The sequence below is a fragment of the Pan troglodytes genome, chromosome 3 (genome assembly GCF_028858775.2).
Source record: "Pan troglodytes isolate AG18354 chromosome 3, NHGRI_mPanTro3-v2.0_pri, whole genome shotgun sequence".
Classification (NCBI taxonomy): domain Eukaryota; kingdom Metazoa; phylum Chordata; class Mammalia; order Primates; family Hominidae; genus Pan; species Pan troglodytes.
In genome coordinates, this window is record NC_072401.2 from 150227826 (window position 1) to 150250544 (window position 22719).

A 22719-nucleotide genomic window follows, 5' to 3' on the forward strand; every position below is an offset into this window, starting at 1 on the left:
TACACAAACTTTTTTTAAGATCAGATATTTTTCAAATAGCATTATTGAAATATTTTATGTTGAGTCTCCCTAGTATTTTAATTAGTCTTTTCTGTAAACAAATGGGTCCAGTTAGGAATTTATTTACTATGTCATCCAGGAAACAGAGGTTATCTTTTTGCAACTGGCACAATGACCATGGCTTGAGCAGAATTTCAGTCAACCTGTACTTACTAGTGAATACTGAAAGTACTAGTCGATGAATATGATCCTCATAGAACTTAATATCTAGAGGATAAAGAAAAAGTTTATGTTACTAAAGTATAAAATGAAGCAGATAGAGGTATACAAATCTAACTAACAAAAATCAGGCTTGCCTGCCTCACAATGGAAACCATACCAAAGATTCTCTTAGGACAAATGCAAAAAACATTATGAACTTTTAATTTTCATGCAAATGGGCCTCGCCCCGAAACATAAAAAAAATTCACTAAAGGAAAAGCACTGGTGGAGGTGCTACTTTAAGCCATACATATGCTCTCAAACACAAAAGAAATGCTGTTTTCACAAAGGAAAACCTTAAAGTTTTACGTTTTACAGTCTGTGTTAAATTGCCCTTTTCCATAAAGAAGTACTTTTTTCGGGAATATTAACAAATATCCTTGCGAATTTGTATTTTATCTGGAAACACTTTCACTTTTAGTAACCCCCAAAACCCAATCTCATCATGATGGAAATGATAGAAAAGGCATCATTTTTTATATTTATTTGGCTATAAGATGGCACTTTAAAGACTAAAGCTTAAGAATCTCACAATCATCTATAGACTGCATAGTTGTAAAAGTTCACTATATGTAACTATTTTTTGTCATTCCCCACTACATAACTATTATGTTCCTCTCTTTTATAAATGAGGTAAATGATAGAAATCTGCCCAAGGTCACCTAAGAGAGCGGGAGAACCAGTTAGAACTGAGCACACCTGATTTCTATTCACTCACCTAATTTACCGAGCCACCTGATCTTTCCAAAAATCGCCAAACAAAACTATGCCTCCCTTAAAGGAAAAAGCTCCACTTTAAATTATTTTTTAAAACTTCTCCTCTCAAGCTTTTCCATGATAGCTGCCACGATGTCAAACATAAAATTTAAACTTCACAGCAGGACTTCACAGATGGAGAATGCTGTTATCATTACTATGTAAATATCATCAATAACAGCACCTAGAGAAATGGCAATACAAAATGTTAGGAAGCAATTTGGTGCCTTTAAAATTCGGCGGTTTCAAAAGCTCGTCTGCTATCAAAAGTTTTCCTAACTCCTATGTCATAATAAATAATTAAAACTGATGGTGCCATAAACCATTATTATTTAAACCTGGTCTTTTTAAATTGAGTAGGCAAAGCCACGCACCTAAAATTCAGTAGCAGAGTAAGGATGCCACCAAAAGAAGCTTCGTCCCCTTCTCCCTTGCCCTTAAAATTCCAACTGATGCCATAGGAAGCGTAGCCTGTCTCAAGAGTTTCGCGAATGCTAGCGAACGGGAAATGCACGAATTTCCAGAGCCCCTTTTATACAGGATCTATTAGGATCTATATCTCCTTCAACTGCCCTTATGCGCTACACCTCCGGCTGAGATTTGGGAGCTTCCGCAATTGATAAAGGAAAGAAATATTATTCAAATGTCCTTTAAAAATTGTACAGGGAAAATGATCCGAAATTCATCTTTGGGTAAAGGGAAGGGTGGTAGACCTCCCACTGCCAAAGGCAGTTAAAAGCTGCTAGTTAGAGGGCATTTATCCAAAGTGGCCAAACTTTCCCAAAATAGTCCTCTGGCGGCCAAAGGGGGAGAAAAGTGGAAAACCAAAACAAAACAACAAGCACACAGCACCATACTGACTGTGCCTCCGGATTACGCAGCCACTTCTCCCTGCAAAGTGCACGCTCCCGCGCCGCGGCCGCACGCCGAGCAGGGCAAGCGGTGCCCCGCCGCGCGCCCCTACACACCTGCCTCGGCCGGGGTCCGTCTCTCGCCGTCTACCTGTTGCAGCGCTTGCCACCGCCACGAAACCCCTGCTGCGGAGCCCCCCTAAATCCAACCACATCCAGGCCAGCGAGTGCCGCTCTCCCTGCAGCGGGAGAGCCCGAGGCAGCAACGCTGTTGCACCCAGGTGACTGACTGCACGGGCTTCCTCTGAGCAGCCTGAAGTTGGCTCCCGTCTCCCGGGCCCAATGACACCCCGGGCGCGGAGGGGCTGAGAGGAGGGGGCAGGGGCAGGGGCAGGGCCAGGGCGGGCAAAAAAGGGAGGGAGAGAGGGCGGGCGAAAGCCCGGAGGGGGAGTGGGCCAGCTGGAGGGCTGGCCCTTTTAAAAGCGGGTCACATGTCCAGATAAAGTTCAGGTTGCTATCCCGCCCCCCTGAACCCTTCCTATTGGCCCGAAGAGAAGCAAGGCTCCACGCCGCACGGGTCAGGCGGGCTTCTTATTGGACAATCCAGGCTGTCAGTCACCAGGCGGGCGACATGACTGATACAAAGTTGCTGCGACACAGCCTGGACTCGGCAGCTTCCTTAAAGCCGCAGCCGCGGCGGGAGCTTGGGGTGCCGGGCGGTGGCTACATCAGGCGGCCTCCGCACGCTGCCCCCACCCCCATCGCTCGGCCGCCCCAAACTTGCTTACGTCCACCCTGCTCTCCTTCTGACCGACCCCAGGATATCTGGAGAGATGTGAAAAGTGTGCTGACGCGGAAGAAGTCGGTTTTTCCGCGAGCAAAGTGTCGTCCCCTCACGCTCTCCACCTGCAGCTCCAGGTGAGCTGCAGCCCAGACCCTGGCGCCGCCCAACAGCGTCCGCGCGCGGGGAGGACTCTGGGTGGGCTTCACCCGACCCTCGAGGTTCTTCTCCCAGCCCCTTTCCACTGTCTCCAGAGTTACCTCTCAGCAGAGCAGCAGCAGCCTTCGCTGCCAGCGAGCAAGACGATCACGTTCACTCGATTTGAATTTAGTTGTTTTAACCGTGCTGGAAAAACCCTTTAAACACAGCTTTCCTCCCATCCCTTAGACCCCTAACACCAAAAAAAAAAAAAAAAAGAGAGAGAGAAAAATGAAAGAAGTGCCAGGGTCAAGAGCTGCTCCTCTACTTCCTTATAATTTTGTCACTGTACTTACTACTTTAGTATTGGATTTTTCCACTAGTTCAATTTGAAAGCAAGCTTACCATCGAGGATATTCACGTTATAATGGGTGGAGGGGGTGGGTCACATAAGTGGGAGAAACAGACAGGAGGGGGGAAGGAACCAAACTGTTTTCTAAGGATCGGTTGTCTGCATGAAGAAATTTCGGTTTCCCTCCAACCGCCCCCTCCTCGATTCTCCTCCCGCCCACCCAAATGCTGCAGTTACTGAGCAAAAGGATGGGGTTCCTAACTTTGATTTCTAAGGACTTTTAGGCTTCTCATATAAGGCCCCGTTTTAGGCTCCCCGCTGGCCCGGAGTCAGCATCAGTGACGCATACACCTAAATCTGGTCCCCCGGCCCTCGGCGACCCGCAGCCCGGCGGCGGCAGCTGTGCGGCCTCCCGCCTCACCCTCGCTTCGCGCCCGCCAAAGCCCGAGGCGGGGGACTGGGGGACACCCTGTGCCCAAAGGCCCCTCCTCTCCTTAACAGTTAGTTAAGCTTCGGGATTCCCGACCCCTAACCCAGGGCTGAGACTTGAACTCTCAGCCGCTCCAGTCAGGAACTCCCTGGAGATAGGGGCGACAGCGGCAGCGCCGCGAGCTGGTCCTGACCCCAGACTCTAATGCCCCTCGGTCTCCAGCGTGGAGCTGCCCCCGGCGTCCCCGCAGCCAGGAGTCCCCGCCGAGCGTCCCAACTTTCCCGCGGGGCCCACCGTCACGCGCACTCTCCCGGCCCAGCGAACTGGGCATCGATCGCACGCCGGCAGAGCGCGGGCGGCGGGCGGGAGCAAGGGGAGTCCCGGACCTAGAGCCTGGGCACGCGAGGCGGCGGCGGCTCCGCAAGCGTTGCCGAATTACTCATTATTAAAGGAATGGACGTGTCTCTTTTACTAAGTTTTTATCTCCTTTGAGGAGGGCCGGTCTTGCCCTGGATCTCAGCTTCTTGCAAAATCTAGGTTAGAACCGTGCAGGGGCAGCCGCCGCGATCACTCGCCCGCCACCCAGCACCCTTGCCCCAGGGCCGCCAGCGGGCAACTCGTCTCCTGCCCGCATCCCACCTCCGCTCGCCAACCCGCGCCCTCTGCCCTGGGCGCGCAACCTGCCTTGCCCGGGGCCGCCCCTGCGCTCTCTGGGCCCCCTCTCGCCGCTGTCAGCGCAAAGTGACTGTCGCTGCACTCACCTTTTCTAGGACATGGTGGTGAGGCTGGGGCGGGGGAAGGGGAACGGCTAGACTCCCGCCGCCGCTGCTGCCGCCGCCACCAGCAAGTCCAATATTGGCTGATCGGCGGTGAGGATGGAGAGGATGATAATCCCGGCAGTGGCAGTCGCCCTGCTGACGGTGGGTAGAGCAATAGTGCTGTTACCCTACAAGAGGCGGCGAGGCAGCGGCGCCAAATCGCGCAGAGGGGGACGCGGGCACCCGCCCGCCCCCAGTGGCGGCGGCCGGGCCTCTGGCGGGCCCCTCTCCCGGGGCTGCGCGTCCGCTCGGCGTTGACAGCGGCGTCCCTGGGAGCCGGGAAGTCCGGCAGGAGGATCCCGCGCCCGTCGCTCCGCAGCGCCACTCTCCGCGCCCCCTCCCCGGGCCCTGGGTGGCCGGTGACAGCTCGGGCGGCCGAGCGCGTGTGTGAGGGGGCGGTCGCAGGGGGAGCCTGCGCCCCCCTCCCCGGGTCACACCCTCACGAGCGGGAGGAGGCGGCACCGCGTCCCGCCACCCGCGGGTGGGAAACGGGCAGGGGCGCCGGCGGCCGCCCTCCCACTACGGCCACTGACAACCTGGAGGCCAAAGGAAAACTGAGCCCAAATGCACGCACCCCCTTCAGCCCTGCCCGCAGCCCTCCAAAGTCCCGCCCTGACCTCGCGCCCGGCCTCAGGTGCAGTTCCCACCTGCGGGGGGAGGCGAGGGCTGGGGACCTCGCGCGGGGGGCGGGAGGGAAAAGTTTTCTTTTCCTGCTCCTCGGCTGCCCACCCCGCCAGGCTGCTCCTCTCCCCGCTCCTCTCCCCGCCCCTCTCGGGCTCGCCGCGCCTCTGCCCCACCCCCGCCGTGGGGGGGCGCCGAGGAGGGAGCGGGCGTCTGTGCGCGGAGGCGTGCGGGGAGCTGGCTGGGGCCCTGCGGTCGCGACCGGTCCCCTCGCTCTGACGGCGGCTCAGACGCCCGCGGAGGCGGCTCGGCGGGGCAAGCCGAGGAAGGGGCCGAGCGCCGGGACCCCTCCTCCTCCGCTCGCGGCGCGCCGCGCGCCCCCGCGTCTCCTGGCGCGCCCCCGCGCCCTCGAGCCCGCTTGGGCAGACACCTACGCAGACGCGAAAGTGAAAGGGGGGCGACTGGGCCCGGCAGGCGGGCGGCCGGCGGCGCGCGGGCACGCGGCGGGGGACAGAGGATGGATGGGTGAACCCGGATCCCGGGATTGTCCCGCGCCCGCTGCCCCTCTGCGGAGCCTCCCCGGAGTCCCACGCCCCCACCCCGGCCACGGAGATCACCACGTCAGGAGATATGTATGCGTGTGCATGTGTGTGCGCGCGTGTTCACGCGCGTGTGCGAGGTACGCTTCTGCCCCAGACTCTTCCCCCGCACCGTTACACACACCCTTAGATGGAAGATTGGGGGTTTGGGAGGGGGGAGAAGTGTGAGTGTCACTACCATTTACCGGCTCCCCTGCTGTGGTCCCTTTTGACTCAGTTAAACCCCACGAACTGACCACACACACACCCCTTTTCTGGCTTAACACTCCTTTTTCTGCAGGCTCTATTGCCCCCTTCCACCCCCGCCCTTCTTTGGGTTCTTTCCCGTTTTATTCCTAAATAGCTGTGAAAGTTGCTAATCCCTTCCCACATAGACCCGTGTTAAACACCGAGGTGCCCTGTTAAAACAATCACTGCCTTTCTCCTTCCACATTCCCACTGTCCTGACAGCGAGCTTCCCATTGCCTCCATCACCTACACAGTTTTGGCACGACTCGGTTCTTAGCTGGCTCAAGGTAACAATTTGGCCTCTAGGAAAACAACCTTTTGGCTTTTCTTATTTGTAGGAAGGGCTTCTAGGTTCATATTTACTGCATTCTTAAGGTATATCTTAAGATGGTGATCAAGAAAATATTTACGTATCAGATATTTTGAAAAATAACATTCAGTGAGTTTTAAAAAGAACCATTTGGAAGTGTACTGATGTCTGCAAACTAATTTGGAAATGCGTGCATCAAAAATAAAATGCAGCAACATTGGTGGATTGATAAAATGGACAGAAGGATGGATAGATATGTGATAAAGCATGTTGATAGTGCAATATTAATAGTAGAATATAAGTGCTAAGTATACAGGTGTTCACTGTAAAGTTCCTTCAGCTTTTTTGTGTGTTTGAAATTTTTCATAACACAATGTTGGATAAAAAGAACCCCCCCACTTAAGGTAACGTATATAATGTAAATTGTTTCCAAAACTTACAAATTGGGCATTGATTATTGTTTCCCCCTTTACAAAATGATTTTCTATAACAATTCTTAAGCTAGGTACTCCCACCACTATTTTAATCAATGATTTCAATTAAGGACAATTTGATCAAATTAGGGTGTACAGTGGGGTTATTATAACTGCAACATTTTAGGAATTTATAAGATTTCTTCCTGTGTTTCTTTCGTCCATTTTATACATACACACACACACACACACACACACACACACACACACACACACACACACAAACTGTTCTCAAATTTTCATCTTCCCTGCTTTTAAAACAGTTTGGTATTACAAAGCTAAGATTGAATTTTTAAGCAGATATGGATATTCTTTTGAAACTTTTTCACAAAATAGCTTGTGGGGAGTCCATTTGCCCTTATTTACAGTATCAGCTTATCTTACCCTTGGGAGAGATGTTAGGGGATCTTGCAATTATTAATAGGCAAAGCTTTATTTGTTTTTTGATATCTGAGTCTTTAAACATTTGCCCAAATATTTGAATGATTAAGTTTCCCCTGGGTAAACCACTTTTATATTTTCCTCTGCTGACTAAGAGACAAAAGGTGGTCCTGTGACACCCTGAAAAGTGAACAACTTTGGGATAAGATCTGAGTCTCCCTCATCTGAAGAGAAGGTGACACTGGTTTTGCTTGGAATCACCCCACAAGTGATGCCTCAGAGGGATCTCTTCAAAGAAGATGGGTTTTTAGAAGGTTAGGAATACTCTTCATTCCAATGCCCATTCATAGAGAGCCCGATCAACTCAGAAATATGTGTGCCTAGTAAATGTCAATATTTAGTTGTTTTCTGAGATGTCTCTTAACAAAGTTTGTTGCTTTCGTCTTTTTATGTAAGTGTATTTTTTCCTTGCAAAAGGATAGAAATTTTTTCAAGAAAAATAAAAAGAAAGGAGAATTATCGCACGGAAAAGGACGTTAACTTCGTCTCCTATGTAGCTGCCAAATAGCTGAAAGCTTGAAGCAGCATCAGACATCTCCCTTTTGACAATTGCTCTCCCTCTATTCACAGTCGCTGAACCTCGGGACACCTCCCTCCCCCCCATCCCATTAATGTCAAACTCCCTGAGGTTTGCCACTAAAGTGCACGACTCAGCGTTTGCAATTTACATGTGTGACATCACATCCTCTATTATGTAACTTCAGATACAAAGCCTAATATCATCTAAGTTTGTGTTGGAAAAAATCCTCCCTAGCTCTCTATTTCAGCTTTAGCAGAGCCACCCCTTAGTTCTCTGCTCCAAATCCATTCCTTCAACAGCTGACACTGAGGGGTAGGGGGAAAGCCATGGAGTTAAGCTGTAAAATTATAAGCCAAAAAAAAAAAATTGAACACGTATATGTTGAAATGTATTATGTACTTCTCCATTATCTATTTACTGACAAGAAAGTAAAGACCAATAGGTATCATATAATTTAATCATATTCAATAATTTTTAAAAGTTAAAGGCTAAGCATTTGGTCCTAGTTAACTTCATTAATAAGCCTAGCCATGCTGGCATTTTTTTCTTTCTTTCTTTCTAAAAAGCTGGGATTTTTTTTTTTCAGTCTCTTACCAGCTGTTGGAAAGAGTTGAGAAAGACAGGGAGAGTCAGAAAGAGAAAGGAGGGGGGTGTTGATGAGAGAGAGAAGATGAATAGAGGAATAATATAAGATAAAACTTCTTCTTTGTTTATTGCAAAGCACACATGTTACAGTTTATAAACACTGCAAGTAAATAAGAAATTGTAGACCAGAAGATAAATACAAAACATATCAGGGTTTTTGTTAATATCCAAAATAGCCCAAACTCAATTTTCTAGACTACTTGGAATATTTGTATTAGCTTTGGTTATTCATTAATTTCTGTATTTGTTTACCTTATTATTTATTCATCTGGCTACCTTAATTCCATCTGTAGTCATTTTAAATAGAAAATATGCAAACTTAATACATTTTTATGGCCAGATTTTGAGATGACAGAGCACCAAACAGCACATGCATCACAATTAGTATGCCATATTATTAGAAGCAAATCAGATTTCACTGTGCCTACACTGATGTTCTAAATTTAGAAATAATGTACAGTAGTTGAAAAAGGGGAGGAACTTAGAGCAGTATATTTTAATAAAAATAAAGACATTTTCAATTTCTCCTCTTTTTTTCATATATTCTTGATTTAGTACAAGAAATTCATCACCTTTAAATAACTGTGCTAATCTTACATAAATAATTGCATGATTTGTGTGCTCATTAAAATTATGCCTTGAAGCTGTTTCTGCAATATTATGTACAGTAACAACCACAAAAAAAGTGAGACAATCCAGTGGGTCAGGTGTGGGAAATGTAAGTCTCTGCTGAACTTGATGAAACACTCATTTAGAATTTCTCATTAGGACTTCACAGGAGCAGTTAGCTTTTCAGTAGTTGGCACTATATTTTTAGCAGCATTTTAACAGCTGTCAGTAGCAACTAAGACAACATCTTTGTCAACACTATTTTTTAAACTCTAGCAAAGATGATTGCAAAAAAATGCTTCAGGATTTAATCTTTAGCCATAAAAAAACTTAGTGTGATATAAAATGTTATTAATGCATTGCGGCAGGCAATAAGGTATCCACATAAAATGAGTCCACTTGAATTTTTATATTTTAATTTTCTCAACCCGGGCAACATAGCAAGACCCTGTCTCTAAAAAATAGTTTAAAAAATTAGTTGAGTGTGGTGACACACACCTATAGTCCCAGCTACTTGGGCAGTTGAGGCAGGAGGATAGATTGAGCCTAGGAGGTTGAGGCTGCAGTAAGCCATAATCGCACCACCGTACTCCAGCCTGGGCAACAGAGTAAGACCCTGTCTCAAAAACAAAACAAAACAAAAATTAATTTTCTGATGCCTAAGTATACATAAGAAAGATAATTTAAAAAGATAATTCTTAAAATGTGTGTTCAGTGTCAGAAACAGACACTATAATTCTAGGTTAAGAATAGCCATGTAGATAGCCAAAGTGAATAAAACCTTCTCCCTAACATTAGAGTTAATAGAGGGAGGTTATCACATGTCAGATATGTGACACTGGAAGCAGCAAACAAAAAATGTAAGAAGCTTCATGACAGATGTCATCTTTATTCCTAAAGATAGAGGTAAATTTGCTATGGGTAATGCATTACAAAGCAAACTAAAACTAAATATCTGCAAGTGTCAAATTTCCCTTTCACCTATAGTCTCCCCAAATCGAGTGATTTTTGTTCCAAGAGAAGTAGGGGTAATGGTATAAAATTAGAGAAGCCTACTGAATCCTCTTATTCATAGGTCATCTGCTCATTTCAAAGACCTAATCCAACTTTTGAGTTTGTCCCAAGTAAGGCAGCTGAGTATTTCCTACTTCATCTAACTGGCACAGTGGAGAGTTTATGCATTCTTATATCAAATGATATTTTTATTATATTGCATTTGTGTTCTCTAATCCTTTTGGGGTTGCTAATCTATTAGCTCTTTCAATATGAAGCATTTTTTAATTGCTTCTTGGGATTTTTTTTTCAAAAGACATGTACAGTTTTAGTAAAAGTCAAGGTTAGCTATCCCTTCCTCTAACCAGGTGCAAATCTTTCAATGCTGATAGTTTTTCACAGAGTACTATATAGTTTTATTAATATGTACATTTTGACATTGAATATCCGTGTTTAAAATGTTTAAATGTTTAAAATGAACACTTTCTATATGGAAGGTATATGACATGTCAATTCTTAAATATTTAAACTATAAGCTATTTTGAAGTGTTTAGTGCTAGTTATAACTAGACCTTAATATTTTATCAAAACAAGTAGACATGTTTAGAAATAAAACTAGTTTAGTACTTTAAAAAATTTCTTGCCGGGCATGATGGCTCACACCTATAATCCCAGCACTTTGGGAGGCTGAGGCAGGCAGATCACCTGAAGTCGGGAATTTGAGACAAGCCTGACCAACATGGAGAAACCCCATCTCTACTAAAACTGCAAAATTAGCCAGGCGTGGTGGTACATGCCTGTAATCCCAACTACTCGGGAGGCTGAGGCAGGAGAATTGCTTGAACCCGGAAGGCGGAGGTTGTGGTGAGCCGAGATCGCGCCATTGCACTCCAGCCTGGGCAGCTAAAGCGAAACTCCGACTCAAAAAAGAAAAAAAAAAAAAAAATATATATATATATATATATATATATATATATATATATATCTTTAATGGTGTTTACCATGAATGTGGTAGAACCATATCTCGTAAGCAAAGGCTGGGTAGACTTAACAATGCTAATGTATGATGATAGCGTGATAGTGTTGATTGCTTCCTTGTGTAAGGGACCAAATAAGTACCTAAAGGGTTGGGATTTTACTAGGACCATGTGTGCACGAAACATTTCCTTTTTTGTTTTTAATACAAGACACATAATTTTATAATAATTGCATATCTTAAAGAAGAAAAAATTCTAAGAAAATTATTTTTATAACTGATCATTTCGAGATGATCAGTTGTATACTATTACCTTTTCATTTATAAATTATGTTGTTTTTATTTTGAATTTGAGTACCACTGAATGGATGTTTTGTCTGAAATATAATTAACAGTTTTCTAATTACCTTTATTTGTAAACAAAATTATTGTTATAATTCAGTAACAACTGCCAAGGAACAAAATGCAATATCATATATACGTATCTTTTTATCTACTATGTTATTTCCATGACATCACAAGACCAGTACTAGAAGGCAGGTAATGGTACCTTAACAAACAAACAAGCAATAGACCCAAGAAGTAAATCAAGATAATCACAGCAAGTATACTCATGAAGAAACTCAACCAAACACTAACTTTTGCAGAGAATTCAAAAAGCCCAAGGTGCAAGAAAGGGTCCTAAGTCTAGGTCTTCTTAATAAAAAGTCTAAGCAGAAATTTTCAGCCTAGAGATGTGTTTGTTCTTTTCACAGGACAAGCAAATCAAGCAGTACAGTAGAGTCAGATTGAATGGCTTTGAATTCTGGCTTCGTCACTTACTTATGACCCACGTCAAATAACTTATTCTAAGTTTAAGTTTCTTTATTTGGGAAACATATTGATTTTTTTTTTTTTTTTGAGATGGGATCTCGCTCAGCCACCCAGGATGGAGTGCAGTGGTGTGATCTCGGCTCACTGTGACCACCATCTCCTAGGTTCAAATGATTCCCCCATCTCAGCCTCCTGAGTAGCTGGGATTACAGGCACTTGCCATCATGCCCGGCTAATTTTTGTATTTTAGTAGATATGGGGTTTCACCATGTTGGACAGGCTGGTCTTGAACTCCTGACCTCAGGTGATCCGCCAGCCTCAGCCTCCCAAAGTGCTAGGATTACAGGTGTGAGCCACCACGTCCAGCCATGTATTAACTATTGATACTACAATGGGATAAGTACTTACCACAGTACATGCATCTGGTTATTGCACTCAAAAAATCTTAGCTGTCTACCCCTGAAAGTTTATTACAGAAAACCAAGACCGTATTTCTCTGGGAAATACTTCTTTGGGAGATTGAAGATCACACTGCCAATTCAAAGGGTTTTTGAGGTCCCTTGAGAATCAAAGCCTGAGCTTGGGTCCTGAAGCACTTCACACATCTAAGAATCAAGAACAATGATTCTCCAATTTTAGCATGCATCAGAGTCTCCTGGAGAACATGGTAAAAGAGCATGCTGGGCCTCACCCCCTAGAGTTTCCCGTTCAGTAGGTCTTGGGTGGAGTCTAAGAATTTGCATTTCTAACAAGTTCCCAGGTTGATGTGGATGGGGCTGGTCTGGGGACTACACTTTGAGAACCGTTGCCCTAGAGTATAGCAAACAAAATAATTGCCCTTAAGTTGCTCGTTTGCAGAGTTTAAGTTATCACTGGCACCTTCTGCTGGGAGTCAGGGAGAAGCAGGAGTGAATAGAAGAAAGCAAGTGTCTTGTAGTGAAAAAAAAAAGCGGGGGGCTTTCACAGTCACATAATCATTGGCATAAGGGGACTGGCTAGCTGAACTTGAAGTTGAGGACTTCCCTCTCTCTTTCTTTACACAGCCCTCAGACTATATGTTGATTTTTTTTAATGACCCCTTGATTCTTTCCCCGAATTAGTATTTGGGAAGTACTTTACCATTTTCAGCCTCTTAAAGTACCTATTATTTTATTATATTTTAAGGCACTAATTAACTTTGAATTATTTGGAGAAGTTGAGAACTGATGAACTTCATTCCTTCAGTCACCTTTTTTTTTTTTTTTTTTTTTTTTTTTACAAAAAAAAGTAGGTTTTTTCTTTTGTAGAGACAGGGATCTTGCTATGTTGACCAGGCTGGTCTGAAACTCCTGGGCTCAAGCAATCCTGCCGCCTTGCCCTCCCAAAATGCTGGAATTCCAGGCATGAGCCACCACATCCTGTCAGCTCAATTACCTTTCCAGACAGTTCACTGTGGTCAAGTTCAGATCACTTTTCTCCCTCTGTCCTGAGTATGTCATAAAGATGGGCTCATTACTCTTGAGGTAGATTTTAACTAATGCTCCTTTTTCAGTTTTCACCTTATCAAAAGGGAGGCTTAGATCAATTAGATGTGATACTCTTTTAACAAAGCCAGTGGCCATTCCTAGCTTGTTTTCTTAATTTAGTAACACCTTTTTAAATTGTGGTAAAATACACAAAACATGAAGTTTACCACCTTTACCATTTTTAGGTGTACCATTCGGTGGTATTAAGTACATTCATATTGCTGTGCAACCATCACCACCATCCAATTCAGAACTCCTTTCATCTTGCAAACGGAACATTCCTAAGATTTGACCAACTGTTGTGTGAGAGGATTTCCATATTTATTCTCAGGTACCCAAGCCTGTCTTTACTTCTATAACAATTTTATCCCTTTATTAGGAAACAATGTTGACATCGTAGGATTTTACTTCTTTGAGAAGTTGACAAATGAAATTCAATCAAGATAAATAAAATTTGTTTTTATACAGGCAGACCTGATGAATAATCAAAGAAATTCAACAGAAATAAAATAAAGCTTCATTCCTAGTGTTTCTTAAAATCAAACTTGAAATGAAGTAAGCAGCATTTAAAAAGGAATGCCCAATATTTCGCTTGTGAGGAAAGTCAGTATTATAATTAGTAGTAATCTCTGATTGGAGCATTATCCAGAGATAATCCATACATTGTGGAAACAGTTCTGAGAGAAAGATAAACATCATTAACAGTTTTTGAAAGGAAGGCTTACTTGGAAAAAAAATCAGATTTCTTTAACGTGATAGTGACATCATAGAAAGCTAATTGTAACAAATCAAGTAGCCCATTGAGTTTTATTTTTTGCAATTGTAAAAGTCACTTAGAGTTTTTGATGGCTTCTTTACAAATATTGTTATATTCATATTTAATTACAAATATTAAGCATAAAATATCTCATACGTTTATAAATATTTTATAAAATTTCAATGTTTCAGGCACACAAAAAAATTGAAAAACCCACAGGCTCCAAAGTAGTCACCACCCTCATATTACCAGTTGTGAACATTTTGTCATATTTGCTATGGAAGTATAAAAACGCATAAAAGTGGCCAGGTGCAGTGGCTCACGCCTGTAATCCCAGCACTTTGGGAGGCCGAGGCAGGCAGATCACCTGAGGTCGGGAGTTCGAGACCAGCCTGACCAACATGGAGAAACCCGGTCTCTACTAAAAATACAAAATTAGCCTGGCGGAGTGGCGCATGCCTGTAATCCCAGCTACTCAGTTGCGGTGAACCTAGATCGAGCCATTGAACTCTAGCCTGGGCAACAAGAGCGAAACTCCTTTAAAAAAAAAAAAAAACGCGTAAAAGTGATACGTTCCCATTTCTTGGTGGGGGCTACTGTTGGAGAGGGAGGGAGCAAAAACTACAGCGGGTTAGGGCTTTCATCACCTGGGAGTTTATATCCTTTGTTATAAGCCCTGGGTATTGCAGTCACTCCTTGCCCCAGATCTTGAGGGAATCTCTTCTCAATATATCCAAAACGTGACATGACTCCAGGCATTCAGGTCCAAACAACACTCAGATGGGGACTGCTACATAATCCAGCTCATGGTTTCAGATGAGGGGAGGAATTTAAAAAGCATCTGTTCCCTGTGAGAACAGCAATGAAGATGACCTCAGGGCAAGGAGAACTGCCTACCTAGGGGAATACAGATTCTTAGAGCAAGTCAAATTCAGTGCATTCCAATGACACTCTTTTTGGATCACTTTCCAATCTTCTTTCTTCTTAATTGACTCATCTTTTAGTCAACCAGTGGCAGAGATAATGTAGATCATTGCATGCTGATCTGAAGTTATTAGCAGAACTATTCTGGTCAGCCCAAATTGTATGAATTGCTAAGTCATTTGACTGTCATCCTAGAAAAAAGTATTCAGTCCAGACTGGACAAGGCTTAGGAATTCAGTGAGTTTAACAACTCACTTTATTTGGCAATAAGCTAATCTTTTTTTTTTTTTTTTTTTTTTTGAGACAGAGTCTCTCTGTGATGCCCAGGCTGGAGTGCAATGGCACAATTTCGGCTCACTGCAACCTCTGCTTCCTGGGTTCAAGCACTTCTCCTGCCTCAGCCTACCAAGTAGCTGGGATTACAGGCATGCGCCACCATGCCCGGCTAATTTTGTATTTTTAGTAGAGACGGGGTTTCTCCGTGTTGGCCAGGCTGGTTTCAAACTCCCAACCTCAGGTGATCTGCTCGCTTTGGCCTCCCAAAATTGCTGGGATTATAGATGTAAGCCACCGTGCCCGGCCCAATATGCTGATATTTAACCTAGAAATAATACTGAAGTGTTTCATATATACTGATGTATTAGGTATGGATAAAGCTCCTGTGAAAAGAGACTCTCCAAAAACTACAGAGGCTCAAATAGGAAAAGTTGAATTCTATACCACATAAAGTGAGATAAATGAATGTGGGCCAGAGTGGGTAGGTGTTTCTGCTACATGAGGTCGTTCTCTTGTCTTTTCTTTTCTTTCTTTCTTTCCTTCCCTCCCTCTCTCTCTTTCTTTCTTTTTCTCTTTCTTTCATTCTTTCTTTCTTTCTTTTTCTCCTCTTTCTTTTTCTTTCTTTCTTTCTCTTCTCTCCTTCCTTCCTCCCTCCCTCCATCCCTCCTTCTCTCCTCTCCTCTCCTCTTCTCTTTTCATTTCTTTTGTTTTCTTTTTTTCACTCCTTGCAGAACTCAGTCTAATACATGAGGTCTTTAGGAAGCCAGGTTCCTTGTTGCTCCCCAGTTTCATAGAGTAATGACTTTATCTGTATGGTGGAGGCTGCCTTGCCAGCTCCATGGCCATAATTTTCTATTAAAAAGCAAAAACCTTGACTTGGTAATTTGCATTCGTTAGTTTTGCTTACATAGCATTAGCCAGAGCAAACCTCAAGGAAGATTGATTTGGCCATGTTCCCTAATAAAACTAGAGTTCTACTATAAAAAGAAAAAGGCAAGCATAAATACAGGAGGGCAATTAATGGCTTTTGCCATAAGTGCTGACCAGCTCTGCTGGGCAGATAGGTTTGAACCATGGCATAAGATCTAATGTTATAGCTAAGGAGAGGTGTAAGAAATGATGAGTGGAGGGCGGGATGCATTCAGGGACTTCAGTGCAGACACTGGGATCTGGATGTACAATCTCCAAATCAAGGGAGGCCATCATTTGCAATAAACAGAGGTAGTGGAATCAGGTAGCTAAATATTCTGGTGAAGATGAGCTGATCTTTAATTGAGCCACATGTTAAATTTGCAGGACAGGCTAGATTCAATTAATGGTTTTCTAAAGTGAGAAGAAACATACCCGATTCAAACCAGTCTCGAAAAATAATCAGTGAAAGATAACAAGAATTTCAGCTATATGAGATTAATCAGCAGGGTTTGATATGCAAGTAATACTATTCCATAAAGAGCCAAAAAAAAAAAAAGAAAACCCCACAGATTTTAATCTACACCTGTCACAGGGAGAAAGCAAGTATTTGGGCCTCTGACTGAGTGTATGTTAGCACAGGGGAGAGTGTGCAGGAGGTTACAGTTTCCTTTAGTGTGCCTGCTGCAACACCATCGCACAAGGTTAGGGGTGGGCTGATGTACAGTTGGTCAGTACTAGAACAGCCAGACTCTGTGCTTACAGCCAGTGTCCATTCTCATTGGCTGACACCCATACCTGGCCAGTCAGTGCCACCATACATGGTATTAAACATTGTCAACCTTACCCCAGCTTCCACGGGCTGTTCAGAATGTTCTTGAGAGGTGTCTGGACCACAAGTGGCCAACGAAAGAGTCCTAAGAAAAAAACTCGTAGTTTCTTCCCAAGATGCAAAAACTTGACCATTGGAATGGATACAAAGGAGAAAGAAAGAGACCACACCCAGATTTTTTTGTCAACCCCTGTTTGAGAGAAGTGTGAAAGGTCTGCAGAAAGCATACCTCATTCTGCTATTTTGGGTTTATATGCTATCCAGGATTTACTGGCCTTCCTGGAATTTTGGTGAATAATTCCAGATTTCCCATACATTCCAAATGTAGTGTATCTACTTTACTTGCAGAGTGCCAAACACTGATATAGGTTACAAAGGAAGTTATGAACTTCCTACTCTGGAGGAATTTAAAAGTAAGGTTTTCTTTGCCTGGAATGGCAAGGAGAAGAATGTGTAAGAAGAGTGATGGAGTAAGGTGTCTATCCATTTGGTTTAGCTTTTTAAATAATTACTTTACACAGAAGAAATGAGATAAGGAAGAAAGAAAGGGCCAATATAGCCAATAAATTGGCGGGTAGTAAAGTACATTGGAACTTGGACATTTTTTGAAAAGTTGCCTCTGCGTCATATACCAGGTATCAGATAAAAGAAGAAACCCAGCAGTGTTTGTCTTTTATAGTGGAAGTAAAGTATGAAGGTTAAAAGCATAGACCCTGGAGCCAGACTTGGCCTGGGTTTGGATCCCAGTTCTGCCACTGAGTAGCTGTGTGACTATGGGTCAATTACTTAAACCTTGTGCCTCAACCTCATCATCTGCAAAATCAGATAACACGGTTGACCTCATAAGGTTATTATGGAGATTAACAACCTATATAATGGCTGGCTTATAGTAAACAGTGTTAGCTATGATATTTTAAATATACTGTTAGTCCTAAACCATTTGCTCCTACAGCAGTACACTTTCCTATTCTCCGTTCACTTGGCATCTGACCTTATCAATAATTTCTTCTATTTTTTTTTTTGTATTTTCTTTATTGGGTTATTTGGTATTCTGGGCTATCTGCCTGGCTTCCTCTCACTAATATTCAGGCATATCCTCTTCTGATGTCTCAACCCACCCATTGCAAAACATGCTACTCTTATGGCACAGTTTTATTCCCGCAGTGTTCCATGACATGAACTTGACTTCAACTTTTAGATAATATATATAGGGTTCTTTTGCTATTTGAAGAAGTAAACTCTTAGGTGGTGTGAAACAGACAGTGCTATGGGTTCACCAAATTTGACTTCATTTTCCTCTTTTTGGGCACACAGGATGGCTACATATTTCACCCTTGCTTGCATTTAGGTTGTGTCCAAATGATTGAGTGTAGATCCTGTTGTTTTGGTGGAAGCGATGTGTTCTACTTCCTGGACTGGTCATAACCCGCCCCCACCCCGAATGATTGTCCAAGCTGTTTTCCCTTGTCATGAATGCCTGGGAGGCCTCATGTTTAGGATGGTAGCATCACAGTCTGAAATGGGATTGCACTCCTGCATCACCTCTTGGAGAAAAGCTACCAAAGACAGTTGCCTGCATTGCACTGGACTGGGATGTGAGTCAGAAATAAATCTTTACTGTGTGCACCCCATGAGACATTGGGGTTTACATGTTAATGCATTGCCCTGATTAATTTACATGATACAGAATAAGAAAATGGGGACAGAATGTAAGTCTATAGTGAGAGTATTATAGTGAAGTTCGAATGTATTTCTACTAGGAAACTATTACTGAGCACATTATGAAGTGTCAAGTAGCTGAGCAGTGTGTCGTAGAGAAAAGAATATGGACTGTAGAATCCCACAGAACCAGATTCAAATTCTGTTCCAAACATGTATAAGCTTTGACTTTCATATGTTCTGCCTCTAGAATCCAAATAATAATTTCTAATAGTATTATTGGATAAGTCAACTAAGACCCATTAGGTAAACTCTTCCATCTCCATGCACTTCCCAGTACCCCAATATTTCTAATCCAGTGTTTAATTTCCAATCCAGATTCTACATTCTCAACTACTTTTTAGAAATTTTACTTCATAGAAGCATGGAACTAAAGTCTTGAAAACAAAGGGTAGTAATTTGGTCCAGAAAAAGTACCCATATCCTTAATTTGTGCCCAAATGAAAGAAAATCATTATAAAATTTTATGTGTCGAAAACAGTACTTAGTAGAGAACAATTTTCCCTTTATTTACTGCATTATTCAGAAAGTTCCCGTTAAAAAGCCTATGCCATGCACCACAGCACAATTTTGAAAATATTGTATTTAATTAAAATGGGAATTTCTGAAATGATTACTATAGCATTTATCTTTCAAAACCTCACATACAGTTTTTGACCTATAAAATATTTATGAGTTAATTTGCCTTTTCCCCATGTTATGGCACACAAGAGCAGCTGAGACCCTGAAATTTCCTTTAACACGAGCTGCCTTTCTTTTAAAAAGTTGTGGTTTTAAGCAGCATATTTCCTCAGTACATATAGAATAAACTTCTCAGTTTTACTTACCCTGCCAGGAAGAGAAAGAGAGAAAGAGAAGAATCATGACCTGTAATATCATCTCAGCAATAAGAATAATCTCGATTTTAAATTATTGAGGGTGGGCCACTGGCAGAAACTGTGCCAACAAAGTTAGAGATACCTAGCGACCACTAAATTGTCAACCTTGCTGTTATACACTCACACAGTCACTTTCACCACAATATAAACACGGACTTCAAAAGCACACCTGCAAAAGCTGCCATTGTCACTTGCTGTTTAATATTTAAACAAAGTATTTAGAATTTATGGGATATACTTGGTAGCTTTTTAAATTAAAAAACCAAGTTAACATATATATTACTTAGTAAATTAACAGATAAATGTGCTTAGCTGCTAACATTTCACATTAGGCAAACAGAGAAAGAGAATTAACAATTCAACAGGTATTGCATTGTAAGTTTACAGACCTTGATTCTACACTGCACAGTAATATTTTTGAAAGATCAATACTGCAACCAACTAAGCTCTCTGTGGCACAGCTTTCCTTTTATAAAATTAGCAAACTTTTCAATTATCAAATAGATGTCCCTAAAAATTGATAAAGTAGCAATGTGATCTCTCAGTCCTCTTTACCTTTCTGATGCTTGCTCACCATTCCTTCTTTTCTCTTTCTTATCATCATCCCAGCCTGTAGTATCCCTCAAGGCTCTATCTCAATACCTCTACTTCTCTGCTACTCCCTCAGACCCTCTTCCCTGGTAATGTGGACTTGCATTTTACATAGAGTTTGGCCCTAAAATCATTAAGTGAGGTGAACATTCATATAAATTCAGAAATACCCTGGGGAAAAAAATCCCTTCATTCACTCTTAAAGTATAACATACATGGCTGTTTTTATGCGTCGTGTTTGAGGCTTCTATACCATCCAACTCAGCCAGTTTTTCCTCCAGCATTGGAACAGATTGCTGTTTTCTCAGCTAAACACCTGATAAAGTAGTTGGCTTGCATTTGGGGGCCATGTTGCACAAGGAAAAAAATGTATCTTTAAACACTTGAATCACACTCAACATGGTGAGATGCTCATACTATGAGAGCAATTCAGGAACTGAGACCAACTGAAGGAACATCAGATTCACATCTCCCTTCTCGCGCTCCTCTGGGGCATATGCTTTAGGGAACGTGGGACAGAATCACCCACACTATTTACATTCTCCTATTTCTCTCTTTCTCTTCCTGGCAGAGTTAGTATAATTGAGTATGGATGAGAACTTTATTCTATACGTATTGAGGAAATATGCTATTTAAAACCACAATTTAGAAGGGCAGCTCATGTAAAAGGAAGCTTTGAGGTCTCAGGTGCCTTTGTGTGCTGTAACAGAAATTTCCTTTGATAGAATGGAGGGGACGCTTCATAGGTGGAAAACATACAAAGATGAAGAAGACTGCATATCTGGGAGTATGGAGAATGGAGAGAACTGATTTGCTGTATATCATGGTTTTGCAGTCTTGGCTCTATTGACATTTTGGATTGGATAGTCCCTTATTGTGGCTGGCTGTCCTGTGCATCCTGTGCATTGTAGGATGTTAAGCAGCATCCCCAGCTTCAACTCACTAGATGCTTGTAGTAATCTCACCAAAGTTATGGCAGTCAAAAATGTCTCCGGACATTGCCGAATCACCCTTTGTCAGTGTGTGTGTTGGGGGCAGAGGGAGGTATCACCCATGATTGAAAAACACTGCTCATTATAATAGAGTGAAGAGTTTGAAAGTTTTCAGGGGAAATTCTAAATGGGAGACATGAAAAGGGGATATGGAGTTGGAGTTGGAGCAAGACTGGGCACTATGTTAGGTGAAGGGGCCTTGGAAAATCCTTTAGTCATGGGATGGTTGGAGGCTTATGTAATATATATGTCTAGGCTGGGTGCAGTGGCTCACTCTTGTAATCCCAACACTTTGGGAGGCCAAGGTGGGCAGATCACTTGAGGCCAGGAATTCAAGACTAGCCTGGGCAACATGGCAAAACCTCATCTCTACTAAAAATACAAAAATTAGCCAGGTGTGGTGGTGCATGCCTGTAGTCCCAGCTACTAGGGAGGCTGAGGCATGAGAATGGCTTGAACTGGGAGGTGGAAGTTGCCATGAGCCGTGATGGCACCACTGCACTCCAGCCTGGGTGACAGCGAGACTCTGTATAATAAAAAAGAAAAGAAGAAAGGAAAAAAGAAAAAAAATATATATACAATATATATGTCTAAAATCCCATTTGAAGCAGTTTCCTCTTATATGAACCACCTTCCATTTCTCAAACCTCCAGTCAAGTCTATTGTAAATACTAACATCATATGAGAGCAATTAACCTATGGCTATCAAGGAGGAGAATGAGTCCCCGATCTGGGCTGACATGATGTGGAACAAGGACCCACGTGGACAGTTTACTTAATTCAGATGAAATGGCATCTTGGACCCAACTACAACCAACAAGGATGACATAAAAGCCTTTGACTTTCCATGAGGCATGGATTATGGGTTTGAACGCTCTTATCTGGATCTTTGAGGTGTGGAGGCTTCTCAGTGACACCATGAGTGGTTTCATGACTCCATGACTTGTGGCTTCCATAGGCCAGGGGTCCCCAGGGGACTGGTACCAGTCCATGGCCTGTTAGGAACCAGGCCACACAGCAGGAGGTAGGCAGCGGGGGAGCCAGCATTACTGTCTGAGCTCCGCCTCCTGCCAGATCACCTGTGGCATGAGTTTCTCACAGGAGCATGAACCCTATTGTGAACTGCACATGCAACGGATCCAGGTTACTTTCTTCTTATGAGAATCTACCTAATGCCTGATAATCTGAGGTGGAAGAGTTTTATCCCGAAACCATCCCACCACCCCGGAAAAATTGTCTTCAATGAAACCAGTCTCTGGTGCCAAAAAGGTTGGGGACCACTGCCATAGACCATACAGAGCCACCACCAACCCCTGCAAGGGTTAATGTGGGAGGAAAAGAAGATGTTCTTCTCCTCTACCCGTATCTCTCATGGGATTAGGATTGGAATTTCTTCCAGAAATGGGAGGTGATCCCTTCTCATTGTGAGGATGATCTTTACCTTGTAAGGTGAATCTGCCCCAAGACACTGCTAATTTTCCTGCTCCTCACCCTCAAAATATTGCAGTCTCTTTGACTTCTTCAGCTTAGTTCTTCCTCTATTACCTTATAAACATTGTCCCATAAAGTTGTGTATAAAAAATTTAGAACTGTCCCTTTGTCACGCCGCCTGGCCACAGGTATGGCAGGGTTCCACTTCTCTTGGCCCACTCCTCTTTTAGTCCCAGATTCATCCTGTCAAATATGAACTGTTTCCTGAACACATTCTGCTCTTGAGCACT

At 43.2% G+C, this 22719-nt stretch overlaps 1 protein-coding gene across 5 annotated transcripts in view; it reads right to left on the reverse strand.

Moving 5' to 3' along the window:
- NR3C2 (nuclear receptor subfamily 3 group C member 2) overlaps nt 1-5119 on the reverse strand; it is a 366173-nt gene extending 361054 nt beyond the window's left edge. The window contains exon 1 of one of the 5 annotated variants that reach the window (XM_063809057.1): nt 5035-5119. The gene's annotated coding sequence lies outside the window, so the exon portion shown is untranslated. Of the gene's footprint in view, nt 1-1985; nt 2388-4330; nt 4500-5034 lie in introns of those variants that run through there. The other 4 variants (XM_009448401.4, XM_054683874.2, XM_001150516.6 and 1 more) reach the window with 4 other exon arrangements.
- Nucleotides 5120-22719: the final 17600 nt, after the last annotated feature.